This window comes from Neoarius graeffei, chromosome 20, assembly GCF_027579695.1.
Source record: "Neoarius graeffei isolate fNeoGra1 chromosome 20, fNeoGra1.pri, whole genome shotgun sequence".
NCBI classification, from domain to species: Eukaryota; Metazoa; Chordata; class Actinopteri; order Siluriformes; family Ariidae; genus Neoarius; species Neoarius graeffei.
This window is the reverse complement of record NC_083588.1, coordinates 40,790,211-40,813,720: the sequence shown is the minus strand read 5'-3', so window position 1 is coordinate 40,813,720 and position 23,510 is coordinate 40,790,211. Positions and strand designations below refer to the sequence as shown.

The following is a 23,510-nucleotide window of genomic DNA, read 5'->3' as shown; positions in this document are numbered from 1 at the left end:
CCAGAGTCCAGAAGAACGCTTGTAACCCGCTTGCATCTGGAGTTCATGAACAAAGCCATTTAGAAAGTTTCCAAGCTTGGCAAATACAGCCTGGCATTTTGTATCTGACCTCTGCTTTTAGGAAATGGGCAGGAAAAAGAGGGGCAGGGTTCACGACTCTTCATTTTTTCCACATGTTTGAATTTTGAGTCTGGGATTTGGGTTGTTTTGTACTTACTTTATTATTGTACGAGTGAGTGAGTGATAGTGAAAGGGGTCTCGAACCAACTGTTCTGTTAGTAGTGGTACATAGGACGTTAATCATCCCATGCAGAATTCTCTACTTTGAATATTCTGTCTTGCAAAGGCTTGTTTGATGAACAGGAGTACCTGGTAAGAGTATTTCATCAGTTTTGAGTGAAGTATAGTATATAAAATGACTCATAGGTAGATTAGTTGTGTTTACTGTACACAACTCTAAGTAGAGTTGTTGCAGAAGTTTTACTCTAAGATGTGTTTTAATATGCCTTGCTGATTTTTTGTTGACATCTTTTTTTTGCTGGGAAAACAAGATACTTGTGATTTAACATACGATCAGCGTATACATTTGACTCCCTGCCTAATTTAAACATATGGACGGAAATTTCACAGTCTTGGGTTGAAGTGCATAGTGTACTCAACCCCTTCTGAGTTTACGGTGTCTTTCATGTTCCATGCACATAATTAAATCAGCACAACCCAAACAAACAACTGAATTTTCTGTGAAATTCTTCAAAACCCTGTCTTCACGACCATACAGCTTATTAAGTCCGAACCATCTACTCCTATGTTTATGCCTCAGCTGTTGTGTCTTAAATAATACCCTTGGTTATCTTAAAAAAAAAAAGAAAGAAATGTAACGTCAAGTAAAATCTAGGTTGTTTATAGCCATATCCATTAGTCTCCACAAGACATAGTATAGCCTTTTATTCTTTCCATGCTCGTTTCAACTCATTCAAGTGTGTTTAATTATTGCCATCTACAATATTTCATTTCTTTTGTCACATTTCCCCTTACAGAGGCCCAGCACATAGCACTACATATGTAATACATTACTCTAGACTTGAGTAATGCTTCGACTCAAACCTTCAGGCTACTTAAGTCCCTTATGATGTTTCCGTTCTGAGAGCAGGATGCATTTTGACAATTACTGCTCGAATTTTCAAGAACAATGGCCCGTGTTTATCGCTCATTTCAGAGATAGTAGCTGAAATGGCAGGTTTTGTTTTCGACAGTCAAATCAGTAAGGTATATGTAGATGGAAGGACCTGATGCCTGATGTTGTGTGTGTAGTTTTTAGAATAAGACAGTCTTAATTCAAGTTCTAGTGTCTTTCTTAAGATTTTACACTGTCTGATGTCGGCAGTCTTTTACGATTATTAATCCCATTATTAACAATGGGAAATTGTTAGAATCTCATCTCATCTCATCTCATTATCTCTAGCCGCTTTATCCTTCTACAGGGTCGCAGGCAAGCTGGAGCCTATCCCAGCTGACTACGGGTGAAAGGCGGGGTACACCCTGGACAAGTCGCCAGGTCATCACAGGGCCGACACATAGACACAGACAACCATTCGCACTCACATTCACACCTACGGTCAATTTAGAGTCACCAGTTAACCTAACCTGCATGTCTTTGGACTGTGGGGGAAACTGGAGCACCCGGAGGAAACCCACACGGACACGGGGAGAACATGCAAACTCCGCACAGAAAGGCCCTCACCGGCCCCGGGGCTCGAACCCGGACCTTCTTGCTGTGAGGCGACAGCGCTAACCACTACACCACCGTGCCGCCCCACCATGTCAGGATATATAGTGAAAATCCACTCATGATAGACCTGTGGTTAATGAAAATTACTACATAATGCTTGCATCAGGGGCGACATGGTGGTGTAGTGGTTGGCACTGTCGCCTCACAGCAAGAAAGTCCAGGTTCGAGCAGCGTGGCAAACGAGGGCCTTTCTGTGCAGAGTTTGCATGTTCTCCCCGTGTCCGTGTGGGTTTCCTCCGGGTGCTCCGGTTTCCCCCACAGTCCAAAGACATGCAGGTTAGGTTAACTGGTGACTCTAAATTGACCGTAGGTGTGAATGTGAGTGTGAATGGTTGTCTGTGTCTATGTGTCAGCCCTGTGATGACCTGGCGACTTGTCCAGGGTGTACCCCGCCTTTCGCCCGTAGTCAGCTGGGATAGGCTCCAGCTTGCCTGCGACCCTGTAGAACAGGATAAAGCGGCTACAGATAATGAGATGAGATGAGATGAGATGCTTGCATGTGCAATCAGAACTTGTACAGAAAATGGGGTGGCATAAACAAAACATTCTTCAAACTAAGCTTGAAAGAGTAAGGTTATTTTTCAATACATTAACATTCATTTTTTATTAAACATTTTGTCAGTTCCATTACCATATTTGTCCCACAAGTTATTTGTAATCCTTTGATGGCTCGTTGGTCATTTTTAGACAAGAGTAGCAGAGGTCACATGCTAAGCTTTTAATAAAAATAAAAACAATTCAGACAGTGCCATAATATTATATACAGTAGACCGCTGATCTCAACTCACGAACAAAGAATGCTTTTATGGAGGGTGGTTGGTTTATTTCCATTGATGTTTTTTTTTTTTTTATCGTCCATATGTATTAGCATACAAGGTGTCCATTGAGGCAGTATGGTGGTGTAGTGGTTAGCATTGTTGCCTCATAGCAAGAATGTTCTGGGTTCAAACCCAGTGGCCTTTTTGTGTGGAGTTTGCATGTTCTCCCCGTGTCTGTGTGGGTTTCCTCCAGGTGCTCTGGTTTCCCCCACAATCCAAAGACATGCAGGTTAGGCTAATTGGTGGCTCTAAATTGTGTGTGATTCACACCTACAGTCATTTAGAGCAACCAATTAGCCTAACCTGCATGTCAAGGGGGAAACCGGAGCACCCAGAGGAAACCCATGGGGAGAACATGTAAACTCCACACAGAAAGGCCCCTGTCAACCACTGGGCTCGAACCTAGAAACTACTTGCTGTGAAGCAACAGTGCTCACCACTACACCACCATGCTGCCCTGCTTTAAACGTAAACGAAAGCATTTTATATTGAATGCGATATAGAACAGGGAGCCAGTGGAGGTTCTGGAGGATGGGGGTGATATGTGCTGAGCGTTTAGTGTGGGTGAGGACTCTGGCTGCAGAGTTTTGAATATATCGAAGCTGAGCAATGGATTTGGCTAGGAGACCAACAAACAGAGCAACGAATAGTTTCTGGTAGTCACATTCAGACAAGCCAGGTTTAAATTAAACGGGTACATGGTATTTTTTACTTTTTTCCACTATCCTGACATTTATAGTACCAGTCCAAAGTTTGGACACACCTACTCATTCATAGGTTTTTCTGTATTGTGAATGTTTTCTACACTGTAGAACAATACTGAAGACATCAAAAATATGAAATAACATATGGAACATGTGGTAAACAAAAAAAAGTGTTAAAAAACAAAGTATGTTTAATATTTTAGATTCATATTTTAGATAATAAAAATACATTAAATAGCCCTATTCCACACCTACAATATAGTAATCCATATTATATCAAGAACCGCTCAACTACAGTGGTGCTTGAAAGTTTGCGAACCCTTTAGAATTTTCTATATTTCTGCATAAATATGACCTAAAACATCATCAGATTTTCACACAAGTCCTAAAAGTAGATAAAGAGAACCCAGTTAAACAAATGAGACAAAAATATTATACTTGGTCATTTATTTATTGAGGAAAATGATCCAATATTACATATCTGTAAGTGACAAAAGTATGTGAAACTTTGTATCTGGTGTAACCCCCTTGTGCAGCAATAACTGCAACTAAACATTTCCGGTAACTGTTGATCAGTCCTGCACACCGGCTTGGAGGAATTTTAGCCCATTCCTCCGTACAGAACAGCTTCAACTCTGGGATGTTGGTGGGTTTCCTCACATGAACTGCTCGCTTCAGGTTCTTCCACAACATTTCCATGGGATTAAGGTCAGGACTTTGACTTGGCCATTCCAAAATACTAACTTTATTCTCCTTTAACCATTCTTTGGTAGAACGACTTGTGTGCTTAGGGTCGTTGTTTTGCTGCATGACCCACCTTCTCTTGAGAGTCAGTTCATGGACAGATGTCCTGACATTTTCCTTTAGAATTCGCTGGTATAATTCAGAATTCATTGTTCCATCAATGATGGCAAGCCCTCCTGGCCCAGATGCAGCAAAACAGGCCCAAACCATGATACTACCACCACCATGTTTCACAGATGGGATAAGGTTCTTATGCTGGAATGCAGTGTTTTCCTTTCTCCAAACATAACGCTTCTCATTTAAACCAAAAAGTTCTATTTTGGTCTCATCCGTCCACAAAACATTTTTCCAATAGCCTTCTGGCTTGTCCACGTGATCTTTAGCAAACTGCAGACGAGCAGCAATGTTCTTTTTGGAGAGCAGTGGCTTTCTCCTTGCAACCCTGCCATGCACACCATTGTTGTTCGCTGTTCTCCTGATGGTGGACTCATGAACATTAACATTAGCCAATGTAAGAGAGGCTTTCAGTTGCTTAGAAGTTACCCTGGGGTCCTTTGTGACCTCGCCGACTATTACACATCTTGCTCTTGGAGTGATCTTTGTTGGTCGACCACTCCTGGGGAGGGTAACAATGGTCTTGAATTTCCTCCATTTGTACGCAATCTGTCTGACTGTAGATTGGTGGAGTCCAAACTCTTTAGAGATGGTTTTGTAACCTTTTCCAGCCTGATGAGCATCAACAACACTTTTTCTGAGGTCCTCAGAAATCTCCTTTGTTCGTGCCATGATACACTTCCACAAACATGTGTTGTGAAGATCAGACTTTGATAGATCCCTGTTCTTTAAATAAAACAGGATGCCCACTCACACCTGATTGTCGTCCCATTGATTGAAATCACCTGACACTAATTCCACCTTCAAATTAACTGCTAATCCTAAAGGTTCACATACTTTTGCCACTCACAGATATGTAATATTGGATCATTTTCCTCAATAAATAAATGACCAAGTATAATATTTTTGTCTCATTTGTTTAACTGGGTTCTCTTTATCTACTTTTAGGACTTGTGTGAAAATCTGATGATGTTTTAGGTCCTATTTATGCAGAAATATAGAACATTCTAAAGGGTTCACAAACTTTCAAGCACCACTGTAAGTAAAGAGAAACAACGTCCATCATTCATCTAATATGTGAAGTGTCTTTTAATTAATAAATATAATCAAAATCCATTCAATTAGAAGGCGTGTCCAAACTTTTGACTGGAGTTCAAAAGTTACTGTACTGTAGTTCAGCTATAAAGATTGACAAATTTCCCCATCTATTTACCTCCAATAAACAAACTAGCATTGTATCTCAAATTGCATACTTGTACTGTTATTAATACTAACACTCTCCAGTTTTCCTGTTACAGTTAGTGTATGAATTTTCACCATAATCTTCAGCCATCATATTGTGTGACTCTAGGAGGCACTATTTCACGTGTTTTTGGGAAACGCAAGGCTCTGCGATGTAATCTAAGTAGAGGAGCGTGCCCACAGATTTCTCTTTTTCCCTGCGACTGCCCTACTCCTACCGAGTCATAGATTTTACTAGTATTTCATTGTGTCCTTAAAACTGGCTTTGAATAGACAAAATATCAATCTGTCAAGAGGTGATCAGCATCACACTTTACAGTTGACCCTCGCAAATATGGTCGAATTACTGTTCTTGACAATTACTGTCGCATTACTGATACTGTTACTGTTGCTGTAATCAAGCAAACTTTCATTACACTATGAATTTCCCTGGAAGGTACATGAACTCATATTCACTGTCATATTGTCGGGTCATTAACGCCTACTGGGTGCACACAATAAAAATGCACAATCGATAAGAAGGAAGCAACCATGCTTTTTTTTTTTTCATGAATGCTTATGAAATGGCCTGCATGTGGAGCAGAAGGAAAACAATGCTAAAGGCAGCAGACTTTCTGATTTAACCTCTAATAATGTTTTTTTTTTTTGGGGGGGGGGTGACCCTACCAAATACCACATCATTTTGGGAGCTGGGTGGCACGGTGGTGTAGTGGTTAGCGCTGTCGCCTCACAGCAAGAAGGTCCGGGTTCGAGCCCCGTGGCCGGCGAGGGCCTTTCTGTGCGGAGTTTTCATGTTCTCCCCGTGTCCGCATGGGTTTCCTCCGGGTGCTCCGGTTTCCCCCACAGTCCAAAGACATGCAGGTTAGGTTAACTGGTGACTCTAAATTGACCGTAGGTGTGAATGTGAGTGTGAATGGTTGTCTGTGTCTATGTGTCAGCCCTGTGATGACCTGGCGACTTGTCCAGGGTGTACCCCGCCTTTCGCCCGTAGTCAGCTGGGATAGGCTCCAGCTTGCCTGCGACCCTGTAGAACAGGATAAAGCGGCTAGAGATAATGAGATGAGATGAGATTTTGGGAGCTGTGAATGTGCCAAACCACTACTGATAAGAAAGTAAGAAAAAATATCAATATCTGTAGCACTGTATCAGTTTGTACAGCTACAATAGAAATAGCATTGTGTTACAGTACATGTACTTGTGTAACATACAAGTATTCTAATCCCAAGCCTACATAGGCTCATATTTTAACATTTCTAAAGGTACGTATCAATGCCCACCGACAACACTTGCTTAATCCCTACCAAATATAGCGAAATATACAGAGCCCTCTATGATTATTGTCCCCCTCTTGTAAAGATTAGTAAAAAGGGATAGAAAAAAAATCCACCTTTTGGTGAAGTAGCTTCACCCTGAAAAAGCGAAAAGAATCCAACCTTTTATTGAAATAAATTTATTCAGAGAAAATCAAATCCCTCATCAAGAAATAATTATTTTAAACCAAAACACATGCACCACTATTATTGGCATCCCTGGAACTTATAGCAAACACAATATCACCGAAGCATGTTTCCAATTTAAATTGTACATTTTTTGAGTTCTTGGAGTGTGTAGGAGCTTTCAAGCTGTAATCCATGACTTCCTGATTAACTGGGGCACAAATATGAGGTGACACAGAGGCCAAATTCCCTTAGTCATCCATCAACATGGGAAAGATAAGAAAACACACAAACCAAATGACAAAGAAGTGTTTTGACCTTCATAAGTCAGGGAATGGTTATAAAAAAAACAGCTACTCACCTGTAAATGCCCATTTCTACAGTCTAGAAAGCTTTTATGATTAGAGTGTAATTTGTTGTCTTGGGAGAGCAGTCATAATGTCTGACAGCTACCATGAGATGGTGTGAACCCATGGAGAGTCAAGTTGTAATAACAATCCATTCATTTCATGTGACTTGTTCTTCACGGATAATGCCAGTCGAGAAAGTATTTATGATTAGAGTGTAGTGTATTGTCTTGGGAGAGCGACACAGTGTGTCTTAGTTCTTAATACAGAATTTTCCTACACTTCAAAATCTGTGTATCCAATGTTCACCTCTTCTGACAATTATCAACAGTACAGTATGTCTCCAGTGAATGATACTTACTTTACTTTACATACTTAGTTTATGTACATACTGTACTCTCTTCCTAGTTTTGTCATTAACAGTAATATGTAACCATGTGTCAGGGTCCCATCTGATTATCAAGGCACTAATAATAATAATAATAAATAATAAGCTCAGGCAGCACGTGGTGTAGTGGTTAGCGCTGTCGCCTCACAGCAAGAAGGTCCTGGGTTCAAGCCCAGCGGCCAACAAGGGCCTTTCTGTGTGGAGTTTGCATGTTCTCCCCGTATCTGCATGGGTTTCTTCCGGGTGCTCTGGTTTCCCCCACAGTCCAAAGGCATGCAGGTTAGGCTAACTGGTGGCTATAAATTTACCGTAGGTGTGAACGTGAGAGGGAATAGTTGTTTGTGTCTATGGGTCAGCCCTGAGATGACCTGGCGACTTGTCCAGGGTGTACCCCGCCTCTCGCCCATAGTCAGCTGGGATAGGCTCCAGCTTGCCTGCGACCCAGGATAAGCGGTGACAGATAATGGATGGATGGATGAATGGATGGATGGATGGAATAAGTTCAACTTACAGTATATAGCACCTTTCTCACACTCAAAGTCGCTTTACAATTACAAAAAAAAAAAGTCTACCAAACGAGGCTCAGGATGTAATTCCAATGGCATAGCTACCCACAGTCCCATCAAAAGGTGCATGAAGGTATGTCCCACACTGACTGCACAGCTGCCGCGACTCCACCGGGCAACATCGCTCGGAATACAGTGCCATGGATCCACAAATTGAGCACAGAAGCACTGCCACACAGAGCGCTGGTATGTCCCAAACCACCTGCACAGCCGCCGCGATGCCACCAGGCAACATCACTCAGAGCACCGCACCAAGCACAAAAGCACCATCTCACAAAGTGCTGGACAACCACGATGTTAAATGAGCAACGAGCTCACTGCAGTCCATAGCGAGGAGCACAGGCATCACCCATGGTGGACCAAGGCCTGAAGGAAACCGACACCCAAAACTGGGTCCGGAGCTACATCACAATCAGCGGATAGAACACTCATACAAAGAACAAACAAACACAAAAACAAAGGGGGAAAAATAGAAAAATAAAAAGCCCCAGTGAGAAGTGGCAGCCAAAATGCGCACAGCGTACTCTCAACCGGAAACATTCACTAAAATAACAAAGCACACTGTTATATGCATTCAAAATATTCAATTATTTCAAATTTGCACTTCACTTGTATATGGGTCCGTCTCAGAAACTGGGCTCTCATTTGGGACGTTATGGTCAAAAAATAAATGTTCTAATTTTACTTTTTTTTTTGCATTTACCTAACACTCAATGGTTCTTTTGTCATGTTTAATAAGAATAAAGATAGTATCTTGCTTTATCTGGCTTCCACTGTGGAATTTTTTTTTTATTACAATTCAAATGCTTTTGCAAAATTGATTTTCATGTAAAATAACTCCATCATGAAGAATTAAAGCCCCTCCTTCACAGATGAGTGAAAAGATTGAATAAATTTCCTCTTTTTGATTGCTTGGGTTAAAAATGCCAAGTTATGATGACTGAATTGATTATTCACTTAAATATGAATAATATGATACATTTTGGGTATTTGATATGGCGAAATAGGACACAATGGAAAAATCAAGAACACACAGGAAAGATAAGAATAACGGCGGTGGTAAAAGAACAGCGACTGTACCGGCTGAAGGTCGCGCGGGTCTCTGCTGTGGCGCGTGAGCAATGGGACATCACTACTGCACTGGACGGAGCGCGAGGCGGGGCAAAATGACTGGCCGTAGATTCTATCAAAAGTTCGATCTAAATTGACCATGGTTGCAAAATATTGGCCAAAAATACGCAAACACTACGAAATATGAAAGTAAGATGAAAAAGAAACATTCTATTGCCTTATACTGCAAGACTAAAACAAAATAAAACTGTCAAAACTCACCGTTTCAGTGATAACGTCCGAACAGATCACCCGCGTAACAGAAAGCCTGCAAATGGAAGCATGATCAACTTCTAACTGTTGGAGTGGAAAATTCCATTCTACACATGCAAATTGTTAATGTGGGTCCTTCCCCGCACACAAATAACACGCTACGGTAAAAAATAGACCACAACTCATTTTATAGCTCAGAAATTCATACAAGACCAGCTACCATCGTAACATATTCTGTAAGACACATATTCTATACCCAACTTTCAGCTTTCGTTTTAAAAAACAGAATCGCAGATTTATAACTAAATTTTTATATGGCGTAGTGATTTTAAGTTACTACAACATCTGAGGTAGTGACCTCGACCCTGAGGCTTTCCGTTTAGATCAAAACACACGATCGTATTGGTTTTGGGTATGCGGAAAATGGAGTTACAACGGTGATCAAATATTTTGCATGATGTTTTATGACGGTTATGATTATTCTGTGAGTGCACCAATACTTAGGTGTATAAAGTTACAACTTAAAATACAATTAGTGATAACTGTAGACTTTTCAGTGGACTACAACCTTTTTAAGGGAATGCAATGTAGTCAACCGTTTATCATGTCCCAGATCAAACCGCCATTTTTCCACAAATTTGCAGAATTTTTGCCAAATTCTGAAGAGAGTATTCACATCAAAGATTTAGTTTTATCTGTATAATTTCTTTCATCATTTTATTTCAAATTAAAACCAACATCACCATTCAAAACCGTATAGTTTATTGACTGAGTATATTTAGTGGGGTACCCCCACAGTACCCAGTTTCTGAGACAGACCCAGGAAGCTAGATTATCAATTTATCTAGCTTCCTTATGGTGTAGTGGTTAGCACGGCAGGCAAATGAGTCTCATGCCAGCAGTATACCTAATGACTCACTGGTTTTCTGATAAAGTGGAATGAAAAATTAGTACAGTGCAGAATAGCCCTCTCATGGATAAAAGAGCTCTGCTTTGTTCCCACATAACAGTATGTGCCAGATCTTTCACCAAATGTAAACAGAGAAACATTTAGAGGAAGAGACGGAGGGAACTTGAAGGGATTATGCAATGTGGAATCTCTGTTTTTTGTGTAACATAAAACATGGACCTACAGCCTGTAGAATGCACAACTTTACAATTTATCTAATGATCACTGGTGCTCTCGATCTCCTCATTTTAACAAAAGATCTTAAAAACAGTGGGTGAAAGTTCTGTGGGTGGAAATCTCTTGCTCGTGAGAGAGGTCAGAGGAGAATGGCCAGACTGACTTGAGTTGACAAGAAGTCTACAGTAATTCAAATAGCCACTCTTTACACACATGGTGAGCAGAAAAGAATCTCAGTAAGCCAAGAACAGGAATCTGAGGATACGGTGGACATAGACTCACCAATACTGAACAAATGAACTTTGGGAATAGGTCAGGTGACATTTTTCAATCCTTAAATGTCCAGTTTTGGTACTATTAAAATGACTGGGTTTAACGTATAGGGATTTAATGACAGCTGGCTAGCTCACTACCCTAAGGCTGTAGTGAAGCTGTAATTTTTTCAAAGGTTAAAGCTTGATGTATAAAATATCTGAGATGCCTTATGACATGGCGGCACGGTGGTGTAGTGGTTAGCGCTGTCGCCTCACAGCAAGAAGGTCTGGGTTCGAGCCCCGGGTCTGGCGAGGGCCTTTCTGTGCGGAGTTTGCATGTTCTCCCTGTGTCCGTGTGGGTTTCCTCCGGGTGCTCCGGTTTCCCCTACAGTTCAAAGACATGCAGGTTAGGCTAACTGGTGACTCTAAACTGACCGTAGGTGTGAATGTGAGTGTGAATGGTTGTCTGTGTCTATGTGTCAGCCCTGTGATGACCTGGCAACTTGTCCAGGGTGTACCCCGCCTTTCGCCCGTAGTCAGCTGGGATAGGCTCCAGCTTGCCTGCGACCCTGTAGAACAGGATAAAGCGGCTAGCATAAATACCAAAATGACATGGAAATGTTTTTATTTAATCATGCCTTTAATCTACCTTAGATTAATCTACATTTAATCTAATTGAACTTTCTTCAATTAATTATTAAATAATACAGTATATGATTTGGAACTATTTTAATTACAAAGTACTTTGTGAAAAATAAATAATCCACTTGCATGTGCAGTTGATTGACTAGCAAAAATTTTCATCCCCCTTGGTGTTTGTCCTGTTTTGTCGCATTACAAGCTAGAATTAAAATGGATTTTTGGGGGTTAGCACCATTTGATTTACACAACATACTTACAACTTCAAACGTGAAAATTGTTGTTTTATTGTGACACAAACAATAATTAAGATGAAAATCAGAAATCTGGAGTGTGCATAGGTATTCACACACACCCAAGCCAATACTTCGTAGAGCCACCTTTTCTTGCAATTACAGCTGCAAGTCTCTTGGGGTATGTCTCTATTAGCTTAGCACATCTAAACACTGGGATTTTTGCCCATTCCTCAAGGCAAAACTGCTCTAATTCCTTCAAGTTAGATGGGTTGCGTTGGTGTACAGCAATCTTCAATTTATGCCACAGATTCTCAGTTGGATTGAGGTCTGGGCTTTGATTAGGCCATTCCAAGACATTTAAATGTTTCCCTTTAAATCACTCCAGTGTAGCTTTAGCAGTATGTTTAGGGTCACTGTCCTGCTGGAATGTGAACCTTTGTCCCAGTCTCAAACCACTGGCTGACTCAAACAGGTTTTCCTCCAGAATTACCCTGTATTTAGTGCCATCCATCTTTCCTTCAGTCCTGACTGGCTTTCCTGTCCCTGCAGATGAAAAACATCCCCACAACATGATGCTGCCACCACCATGCTTCACTGTAGGAATGGTGTTCTCAGAGTGCTGGGTTTGCACCTCACATGGCATTTCCCATGATGGCCAAAAAGATCAATTTTAGTCTAATCTGACCAGAGAATCTTCTTCCATGTGTTTGGGGAGTCTGCCACATGCTGCTGGGCAAACTCCAAATGTGCTTTTTTTAAGCAATGACTTTTTTTTCTGGCCACTCTTCCATAAAGCCCCACTCTGTGAAGTGTCCGGCTTAAAGTGGTCCTATGGACAGATACTCCCATCTCCGCTGTGGATCTTTGCAGCTCCTTCAGTGTTATCTTTGGTGTCTTTGTTGCATCTCTGATTAATGCCCTCCTTGCCCGGTCTGTGAGTTTGGGCAGGTGGCCTTCTCTTGTCAGGTTTGTAGTGGTGACATATTCTTTCCATTTTGCTATAATGGATTTAATGGCGCTCCCTGGGATATTCAAAGTTTGGGATATTTTTTTTATAACCCAACCCTGATCTATACTTCTCCACAACTTTGTCTCTGACCTGTTTGGAGGCTCCTTAGTTTTCATGTTGTTGCTTAGTAGTGTTGCAGAGTCAGGGTCCTTCCAGAACAGGTTGATTTATACAGACATCATGTGACAGATCATGTGACACTTTGATTGCACACAGGTGGATCTTAATCAACTAATTATGTGACTTATGAAGTGAATTGGTTGGACCAGCTCTTATTTAGGGGTTTCATACGAAAGGGGGTGAATACCTACGCACACGCCAGATTTCTGTTTTTTTTTCATCTTAATTATTGTTTGTGTCACAATAAAGCAACAATTTGCACCTTTAAAGTTGTAGGCATGTTGTGTAAATCAAATGGTTCTAACCCCCCCCAAAATTCATTTTAATTCCAAATTGTAATGCGACAAAACAGGACAAACACCAAGGGAGATGAATACTTTTTCAAGACAGTGTATAACATCCTAAACGACAACCCAGCTGTATGTAACATTAGCTTATAGCTATCATTACCTTACTAGGCTCCTTACATGCTTGTTAATGACTTGTTTGAAGATTGTACATCACATATAGCTAAAGCGTTAGGTATTTAAATCGAACAGTTTGGTATATTTACACAAAAAGCTTTGCTTTATTTTGCTGAATTTGAACTCAGCTCATGTCCTAATTCAGAGTTCAGGGTTGCTGCAATGTAATGTTGCCAGATTGGGTTGGTGTAATCAGTGTCTTTGTCCCATCCATTTCAGTCTTGATGTTGGGAAGGTGTCCATCCATCCATCCATCCATCCATCCATCCATCCATCCATCCATCCATCCATTATCTATAGCCGCTTATCCTGTTCTACAGGGTCACAGGCAAGCTGGAGCCTATCCCAGCTGACTACGGGCGAAAGGCGGGGTACACCCTGGACAAGTCGCCAGGTTATCGCAGGGCTGACACACACAGAGACAAACAACCATTCCCACTCACATTCACACCTACGGTCAGTTTAGAGCCACCAATTAACCTAACCTGCATGTCTTTGGACTGTGGGGGAAACCGGAGCACCCGGAGGAAACCCACGCGGACACTGGGAGAACATGCAAACTACACAGAACCCAGGACCTTCTTGCTGTGAGGCGACAGTGCTAACCACTACACCACTGTGCCGCCCGGAAGGTGTACAATGATGCAAAATAAAATAATCGACAATTTCCCTCAAATGCATTGAAACAAAAGTAACAAGCTTTTTGAAAATATGAGTAGAAAGTACAGATATTTGTGTTAAAATGTAGGAAGTAGAAGTTGTCAGAAAAATCTCATCTCATTATCTCTAGCCGCTTTATCCTGTCCTACAGGGTCGCAGGCAAGCTGGAGCCTATCCCAGCTGACTACGGGCGAAAGGCGGGGTACACCCTGGACAAGTCGCCAGGTCATCACAGGGCTGACACATAGACACAGACAACCATTCACACTCACATTCACACCTACGGTCAATTTAGAGTCACCAGTTAACCTAACCTGCATGTCTTTGGACTGTGGGGAAAACCGGAGCACCCGGAGGAAACCCACGCGGACACGGGGAGAACATGCAAACTCCGCACAGAAAGGCCCTCGCCGGCCACGGGGCTTGAACCCGGACCTTCTTGCTGTGAGGCGACAGCGCTAACCACTACACCACCGTGCCGCCTGTCAGAAAAATAAATACCTGAAAACTCTACTTAAATACAGTAACAAAGTACTTCTTTACTTCCCACCTCTGCCTCATACAGTGAATCTTTTGCTTTGATCAAGTTTTTGGAAAATGTAGAAAGGGTCATAAGCCTAATTCAGTAATCAGATACCTGTTGTCAAGATGTCTGCGATACTTCTGTACTAAAGTTAGAATGGAATCTTTAAGTGCAATTTTCTCTCTTTTCACGTAAACCTTAAAAAAAAAAAACAACCCAAAACCCAACAACTTGTGATTGAGACATGTGTACAAGAGAGGCGTATTTCAGTTCAGGAAAACCAGGTCCTGCACTTATATATTTAAAAACTCTTGATAAATCTGACCCAATATCTCTGACTGTGATAATATTAATAACAAAAAAATACACTGCAGTTTTAAATGGCATTAAACTGCAGCAGCAGTCCAACCATAATACTACAATATATAAAATAATCTTTTGAGATGATTTCTCTTGGTATTCAATGGTTCGTCAAAACAACTAGGAAAATGCATTTTTTTAAGGTGATTTTTGTCTACATTGTTTTAAACTCTTTTGCATTTTCGAATGTCTATGTTCTTCTCTTCTTCTTCTTCTTCTTCTTCTTCTTCTTCTTCTTCTTCTTCTTCTATTATCTCCATTGCCTCTCCTTCTTTTCCTTTCAGTATAAGTCTGGAGGTGGCTGATAAGGTATGAATAGACATTAGTTTGGTCTCTGACAGGTGATATAATGTTTTTTTTTAATGATTCAAGCTATAGCTATTCATACTACATAGATACTATGTATTACATAACTGATAAGGGTCTTAAATCTCTGGGTGAAAAGGCTCAGTAACTCATACAGCTTACAAAGCAAGACACCCCACTAGACATAATTTAAGTACACATACCTGGAGATAAAGCAAAAATATGAACAAATCACACATCAAATCTAGATTTGTACAGTAGGATTGTTTAAAACTCCTGATTATACTGTATATGTTTTAAGCAAGAAAGCAATGTTGGCTATTTATTGTGACGGGTGGACATTATTTTGTTGTATTATTGAATAACTGATAAACATGTGATTAGTCAAGCTAACTATGTGTCACCGCATCATATGGCAACATGAGTCACCAGAACAGTCGGTGTATTACTAACTCTGTTTGCGGCATGGCCGTGATGCTGTGGGCATAACGGTAATAGCAAGACGTTTGTTTTTAAATCATTTTCTAACCTCCTCATCTCACACAATAGGCAATGGGAAAGAGAGTCAATAGAAAATACAAGATAAGGAACCCAATTGGTAAAAAAAAAATTGGGAGTGTTTTTAAATTACTGAAGTTAATAATGCTTCCTTAGCCAGTTTCACATTTTCTGACTGATATTTTGAGTTGTGTGCCAGGAGTCTAGGTGCTCCAATACCACTATAAACCAGAGCTAAACAAAGTTCTTTTACTTGTGGACTGGAATTACTCCAGGTCAGCAGAGGAACACAAGTACTACATTAATTCAAGTGATAAAGGTAGGTTTACTACTTTTTTCCCCACGTTATAAATGTGTATGATGGATAGCTGGAAACGCTGCTCTCTTAACAAGGGACTCCTCAATATGTGACTATGTTTGCACAGAAACAATGCTGCCAACTCCTTTCAGAGGAAAATAGCTCATGCATGCTCAAAAAGTTTCTACAAGCTGGCAGATGACATCACAGATTAATTTGCATAGTCAGTGAACTGTTACGATCATTTGTATATTAAAACGTTGCATGAAGATGGAAAATTTTCTGAGGACAAGAATAGAATAGAATAGAGTTTTATTCAGAATAGAAAACAATAGATTATTGCTTAGTTTCTTATAAAAAGAAGTTGGCTTTGGTCACTGTACCACAAAACTAACTATTCACCTATTTACAAAATCAAATCATGTCAGCTTTGTACGCATTTACAAAATGCTGTAATTTCTATCAAGGACACAGACAAAAAGAAACAGTAATAGTGAGTAAGTGGGAAATACAGCAGTCATTAAGAAGGCTCAGCAGCGGCTACACTTCCTGAGAGTCCTCAGGAAGTACAACCTAAACCCCAACCTGCTGCTGACCTTCTACCGCTCATCCATCGAGAGCCTGCTGACGTACTGTATTACAGTATGGTACGGCAGCTGCACTGCTGTAGACAGGGAGAGGCTCCAGAGGGTAGTTAAGGCAGCACAGAAGATCATTGGCTGCCCTCTCCCCTCCCTGATGGACATTTACACCTCCCGCTGCCTTAGCAGAGCTAAGAACATTATCAAGGACAGCTCCCACCCTGGCTTTGATCTGTTCAACCTGTTGCCCTCAGGGAGGCGCTACAGGTGCATCAGGACAAAGACAAATCGATTAAAAAACAGCTTCTTTCTAAAAGCCATAACCGCCCTGAACTCGGATATGCTCTGACTTTATAGTCTATTTATTTTACTATTTTACTAATTTATAATGTGTAGTACTTTATAAAATAACTCTCTAAGCAGTACTTTTATAATGTGCAATACCACACTCCATAATGTGAAATGCAACACATTCACCTCAGGACTGTGCACCTTACACACAACACACACACCTCAGGACTGTGCACCTTACACACAGCACATACACCTCAGGACTGTGCACCTTACACACAGCACATACACCTCAAGTCTGTGCACCTTACCTTACCTTGCAATACTTCATAATGTGTAATATTTTATCTTATAATGTGACTCTCTCGTGCAATAATTTATAATGTGACTGTCTCTGTGCAATACTTTATATGTGCAATACCTCACTCCATAATGTGTAACACAACACATACACCTCAGACTGTGCACCTTACCCCCCTTACACCCCCCCTTTTTTCTCCTCCCCCCTTCCTCTCTCTCTCTCTCTCCACACTGTTTGCACTGTTATTGGAGATGCTTTAATCTCATTGTTCATGTGTATAGTGACAATAAAGGCATTCTATTCTCATCTCATCTCATTATCTCTAGCCGCTTCATCCTTCTACAGGGTCGCAGGCAAGCTGGAGCCTATCCCAGCTGACTATGGGCGAAAGGCGGGGTACACCCTGGATAAGTCGCCAGGTCATCACAGGGCTGACACATAGACACAGACAACCATTCACACTCACACCTACGGTCAATTTAGAGTCACCAGTTAACCTAACCTGCATGTCTTTGGACTGTGGGGGAAACCGGAGCACCCGGAGGAAACCCACACGGACACGGGGAGAACATGCAAACTCCACACAGAAAGGCCCTCGCCAGCCCCGGGGCTTGAACCCAGGACCTTCTTGCTGTGAGGCGACAGCACTAACCACTACACCACCGTGCCGCCGGCATTGCATTCTATTCTATTCTATTCTATTCTATTCTAATAACCAAGAAAGAAATGGTTACGTATACATGTAAATATAGCCAATAAGTAAGTATAAAGCAGTCACTGATTGGTCATTGGGAACAATAATGATCTTGGATTGGTCATTTGGAATAATGGTGATCAGTGGTTGGTCATTGGGAACAATAACGATTTTGGATTGGTCATTGGGAGCAATAATGATCTTGGATTGGTCATTGGGAACAATGGTGATCAGTGGTTGGTCATTGGGAACAATAATGATCTTGGATTTGTCACTGGGAACAATGGTGATCAGTGGTTGGTCATTGGGAACAATAACGATCTTGGATTGGTCATTGGGAACACACTACTATACAGCAGCAAGACATGGACCACCTATGAGAGCCACGAGAAAAAACTCAACAGATCCACCTGAGGTGTCTGCAACACATTCTGCACATCCAATGGCAGGATAAAGTATCAAACACAGAGGTTCTGGAATGTGCCAACATGGCAAGCATGTTCACCCTTCTCAGTGAGAGACGCCTTTGCTGGCTTGGCCACATAAAGAGAATGGATTGAAGCTGAATTCCCAAGGACCTTCTTTACGGCGAGTTGGTAGAGGGCTCATGACCAATTGGACGCCCACGACTGCATTACAAAGATGTCTGCAAGAAGGACATGAACCTATGCAGTATCAACATCAATGCATGGGAAAGCCGTCAGGGCTTTACATTAGCACCCGCCCACCCGCCAAATGCGGGTAAAATTCGGCTTTGGCTGGTAATAACTTTAGTCCCACTAGCCACTTTGGTGGGTGGTTTATTCTGTGGTATGACAATATATTTTAATTGTAGTTTTCTCTGAAGGCATCTGATATAAACGCATTGCAATGTAATATTACGCACCTACAACTCCCATGAGCACCTGCATAAACATTCTGACATGTTAGAATTGTTTAGAACGTTTGTTAATGGCTCAGATAAAATCAATGATACGGTAACCTGCGGTTAATGAACGAAGCAACAAAGTTGCTGACGACTGACAAGCACACTATGTGGCAGCATATAGCTGGAGTTTCAAACCATGCTGCTCAGGGAAAAAGGGGCAGAGATGAGCAGGGCCGGAGCAGCATTTTAAAATCACCGAGGTCCGTGATGCGCAAAGCACGCACCGAAAAATGTTCGACATATTTAAATGAGAGGGGTGAATTACACATCACACAAGAGATCTATTCCTGAAATTACTTTTAATGGTGTTTGAACTGATTATCATCAGTTTAAAAAAAATCATGTATGTGGCAAGAGTAAGAATAATTTAAGCTTGTTTAATGGTTTGATCTGGCCCAAGCAATGAGGACAAAAGATACCCGAACCATGTAGCCTATGGAACTAAGATACATTAACAATCTGGCATCCGTTACACCTACACAAAAAAAAACATTCTGGGAAAAAAAAATCAGTATACACCACCATGTTTTAGGCAAAGTTATCCAAGGCAAACATAAGTTGAAACTTTCCCCTCTATTGCTTTGGCTTATCGAATGATTTATTTTTTAAATCACAGACAAGGCAGGCTACAACTGTGCTGCTTCAAAAATGTAAATTTAACAGCTTGATGAAAGCGCGCTGATGGTTACCATGGAAACACCGTGTCTCCTGCACTGCATTCCTCCCCGACTTGTGCGCTCATTCGCTTTTGTGTTCTTGGTTTCAGAGCCGTGCGCACCAAACACACACAGAAAACAGAATCAGCGTTTAACATCATTAACAATGCACTTTTTATTTTGACGTTTTAATGTTATTCTTTATTTTTTTTATCCAGTCGAATATTTAGCGTACAAATGCATTTTCAGCACTTAAAAATGACCGAGGTCCGGACCGCGGGGGCCTCAGAGCTGGCTGCAGCCATGGAGATGAACAAGACGCTAATACACTGTAAAAAATGATTTGTTGTTTTAATTTTAAAAAGTTAGTACCCGGGCTGCCTTAAAATTTTGAGTTCATTGAAATTCATATAGTAAGTTAAATTGTTCACCTCATTGTGTTAACTTACTGTATGAATTTCAATGAACTCAAAATTTTAAGGCAGCCCGGGTACTAACTTTTTTAAGTTAAAACAACAAATCATTTTTTACAGTGTAGGAAGATAAGACAGTTCAATGACAAATGGAAGTTCAGGCGAGATTGGCTAGTTCATAGCAAAACCGAAAATACCATGTACTGCGAGGACTGTAGAATGTCTGGCAAAGACAGGCACCAGTAATTTTAAACTATAAAGGACCATGAAAAGTCAAATGCACACATCGGTACTATAACATCAAAACAGGCGAAGACAGCTGGTTCACTACAGGACAGCATTGCTTTCAGTCCCTGGCTGTTATGAAGTCGGCTGAGCTGGAGAGGATGGAGCTGCTGTTTAGAAATGTTTACGTGATTGGAAAGAAGTTGATCCGCCCCAGCTATCAACGTATGGCCTGCTGGAAGCCTCAGGTCACGAAGACCATTTTTCATGAACCATTCAGACTCATCTGATGATGAATGTAATGAGGACATTTAATGTCTCATGTACACACACACACACACACACACACACACACACACACACACTATTAATAGATAATACATAATATACATAATAATACTTGATAATACACATAATACTTGCATATCAAAACATCAAATGTTTTTCAATGATAAATGTTTTGAATTGGACTTTTAATATTAGAATCAGTTCAGTTGTACTGAATGTTATTTTTCATATTATACGATATTTCATATTGTAAGGGGCTTGAATTTGAGTTCAATAAACAGAATACTCTGTTTATATTTTTGTCTGAATTGGTTCCATGTTTTCATATCGGGAGCTACCTTAACAGCACTGAATACTTGAGTGCTACTGTAGAGATACATTATACGCTGACATTCATAATTAAGTCTAGATCTTCTGAACTTTAACGTATCATGGTGAAGAAAAAACTGCGATTTCCTGGCAACAAAATTGTGGCTAGTGAAAAGGCTGAATAGCTAGTGACTCGGGAAAACCACTAGCCACAGTGGCCGGTGAGCAAAAAAGTTAATCTAAAGCCCTGAAAGCCATGCAGAAGACCGCTCTGTCTGGAGCCTTGCTGTCAGACAGGGTGTGCAGAAAGCAGAGATGGCAAGGTTTAAAGACCTTGCTGAAAAGAGGGGCAGGAGAAAGAGGAAACAACAGCTGCCTCAACAGGTGTCTACATTCGTATGCAGTAACTGCAACAGAGACTGTCACTCGCGAGTTGGTCTATTGAGGTATTTCACCCACGTGACCAAGTCATGTGATGCTGCCATTTTGGACGGCACGGCTTGAATCAGTTTGAATGCGAGGAAGGCGACAAACAAAAAACATAAAAGAAAAAGGAGCGAGATGCAGAAAACACCTTCACTATCCAGCGACGTAGGGCATTTACAGGGCGAGCAGAGGGAGAGGTATTTGCAAAAATTGAGGTTAGCAGGCTTAGAGAACGACGTTTACCTGCTTCCACCAGGATTGTTCACTGACGTACGGAAGTACACGAAGCCCTCATCTTTACCTGACTTCGGCCCACATGATCTGTATACCTATGTCGTTAAAAACCCATCGCCATACACAGGTATTGATCTGAAAGCGTATAAGAGTTTGGATGCCTAAAAATATTTTGTGTCAGGCTGGGTAACATGCCTACATCAGCGGGTCGTCCCTGGAGCCGGTGGTCGCCATCTTATTACAGCTAAGGTTTGTTCACATTTTCATTTACTTTCGGTCCTCATCTCATCTCATTATCTCTAGCCGCTTTATCCTTCTACAGGGTCGCAGGCAAGCTGGAGCCTATCCCAGCTGACTACGGGCGAAAGGCGGGGTACACCCTGGACAAGTCGCCAGGTCATCACAGGGCTGACACATAGACACAGACAACCATTCACACTCACATTCACACCTATGGTCAATTTAGAGTCACCAGTTAACCTAACCTGCATGTCTTTGGACTGTGGGGGAAACCGGAGCACCCGGAGGAAACCCACGCGGACACAGGGAGAACATGCAAACTCCACACAGAAAGGCCCTCGCCGGCCCCGGGGCTCGAACCCAGGACCTTCTTGCTGTGAGGCGACAGCGCTAACCACTACACCACCGTGCCGCCCCTTTCGGTCCTCAGGATAAACAAAATGTTATTAAATGTCATTGAAATAACTTCTTAGTCTGTTGAGACATGGCACATTATAAATTTGCTGTTACCAGGCAATGACCAAGAACTGTATTATTAGGGTCGGTGTAGTTGTAGCAGTGCACTAGCAGCTAGCTGTTAGCACTAGCTAATGTCAACAACAGTAGCTGGTATGTTACTGTAGCAATGTTTACGTTCAGTCATTTGGATGACTGTTAAAACCTTTCAGTCTCAAGTTTTTCTTTTACTGGATTTACTAGTTTACTGAGCTAGCGCGCTCGGGCAAGCTGGGAGCTAGCGCGCGCTAGCCGGCCGGCGGCCAGCGCGCGCTAGCTCAGTAAACTAGTAAATCCAGTAAAGGAAAAACTCGAGACTGAAAGGTTTTAACAGTCATCCAAATGACTGAACGTAAACATTGCTACAGTAACATACTAGCTACTGTTGTTGACATTAGCTAGCTTGACGTTCAAAATGGCGGACACCGGGGCGTCACGTGACCCTGTGACGTCAGGTGAAATACCTCAATACAGCCACTCATGCAGGTGCAGATAAGTTTTGCCAAGAGAAAATGAGGATGCTACATCATCATCTCTCAAAGATGGAAGCATGCTGATAAGGTCATTGGGAACAACAACGATCTTGGTCCTTGGGAACAACAGTGATCTTGGATTGGTCCTTGGGAACAACAATGATCTTGGATTGGTCATTGGGAACAACAATGATCTTGGATTGGTCATTGGAAATAATGCTGAGTAGCAATTGGCTGTTGGGAACAATAGAGATCACTGACTTGTTGTTGGGGAAAATGATGATCAGCAATTGGTCATTGGGACCAATAATGATAAGTTATTGGTCCTTTGGGATCAATGGTGATCAGTGATTGGTTGTTGTAAACATTGGCTCACTTAGGCACTAAAAGTGGAGAAGTCTAACAACAAAGTCACAAAGTAACAAATGTACTTGCTCATTGTTTCTCCTCATCAGTGACCAGAGCCAAACACCAAGCAGCTAATCTCATCTTCTGCATTTTTTATGAATATTTCCTGAAGCTACTATAAGCAAGGGTACACATCAGATTAAAAAAAATGAAAATTTTAATGAGTGTAGGCATTTCTTGTATTAGTGTTAGCAACGATGCTGTGCCAACTGCGTAAATAGCTGTAGGCTGTGATGTGCCATTAACATTTTTCATCATCTCCAGAAACCATTTCTTTGAAAACTGAAACATGGTGCTGATCTAGAATGAATTTATTTGATTTATACTGACACACATAGCCAGCAACATGGACAGAAACTCTGAGTTTATAACCTTTTCATTTTTCTATTTGTCTGCTGCAGTCGAACATGATGACTGGCTTGCATAATGCTGTAATAGCCATTTGTTTTCAACAGAACACTAATATAAGTGCATGCTGAAGGCAGCTCTTTTTAATACTGATTATTATCAGTAGTTAGAGAGTGGAGCATTGGCAGCACCCTCATGGGGCACCCTGTGTTTGCAGAGTTTTGGATAAAGGCCAC

General features: G+C 41.4%; 1 protein-coding gene across 1 annotated transcript in view; it reads left to right on the top strand.

Annotated features, from left to right (window-relative positions):
- The first annotated feature begins 277 nt into the window (after positions 1–277).
- gas7a (growth arrest-specific 7a) overlaps positions 278–23,510 on the top strand; it is an 87,046-nt gene continuing 63,813 nt past the window's right edge. Inside the window, exon 1 of the mRNA XM_060902610.1 lies at positions 278–372. The gene's annotated coding sequence lies outside the window, so the exon portion shown is untranslated. The remainder of the gene's footprint in view (positions 373–23,510) is intronic.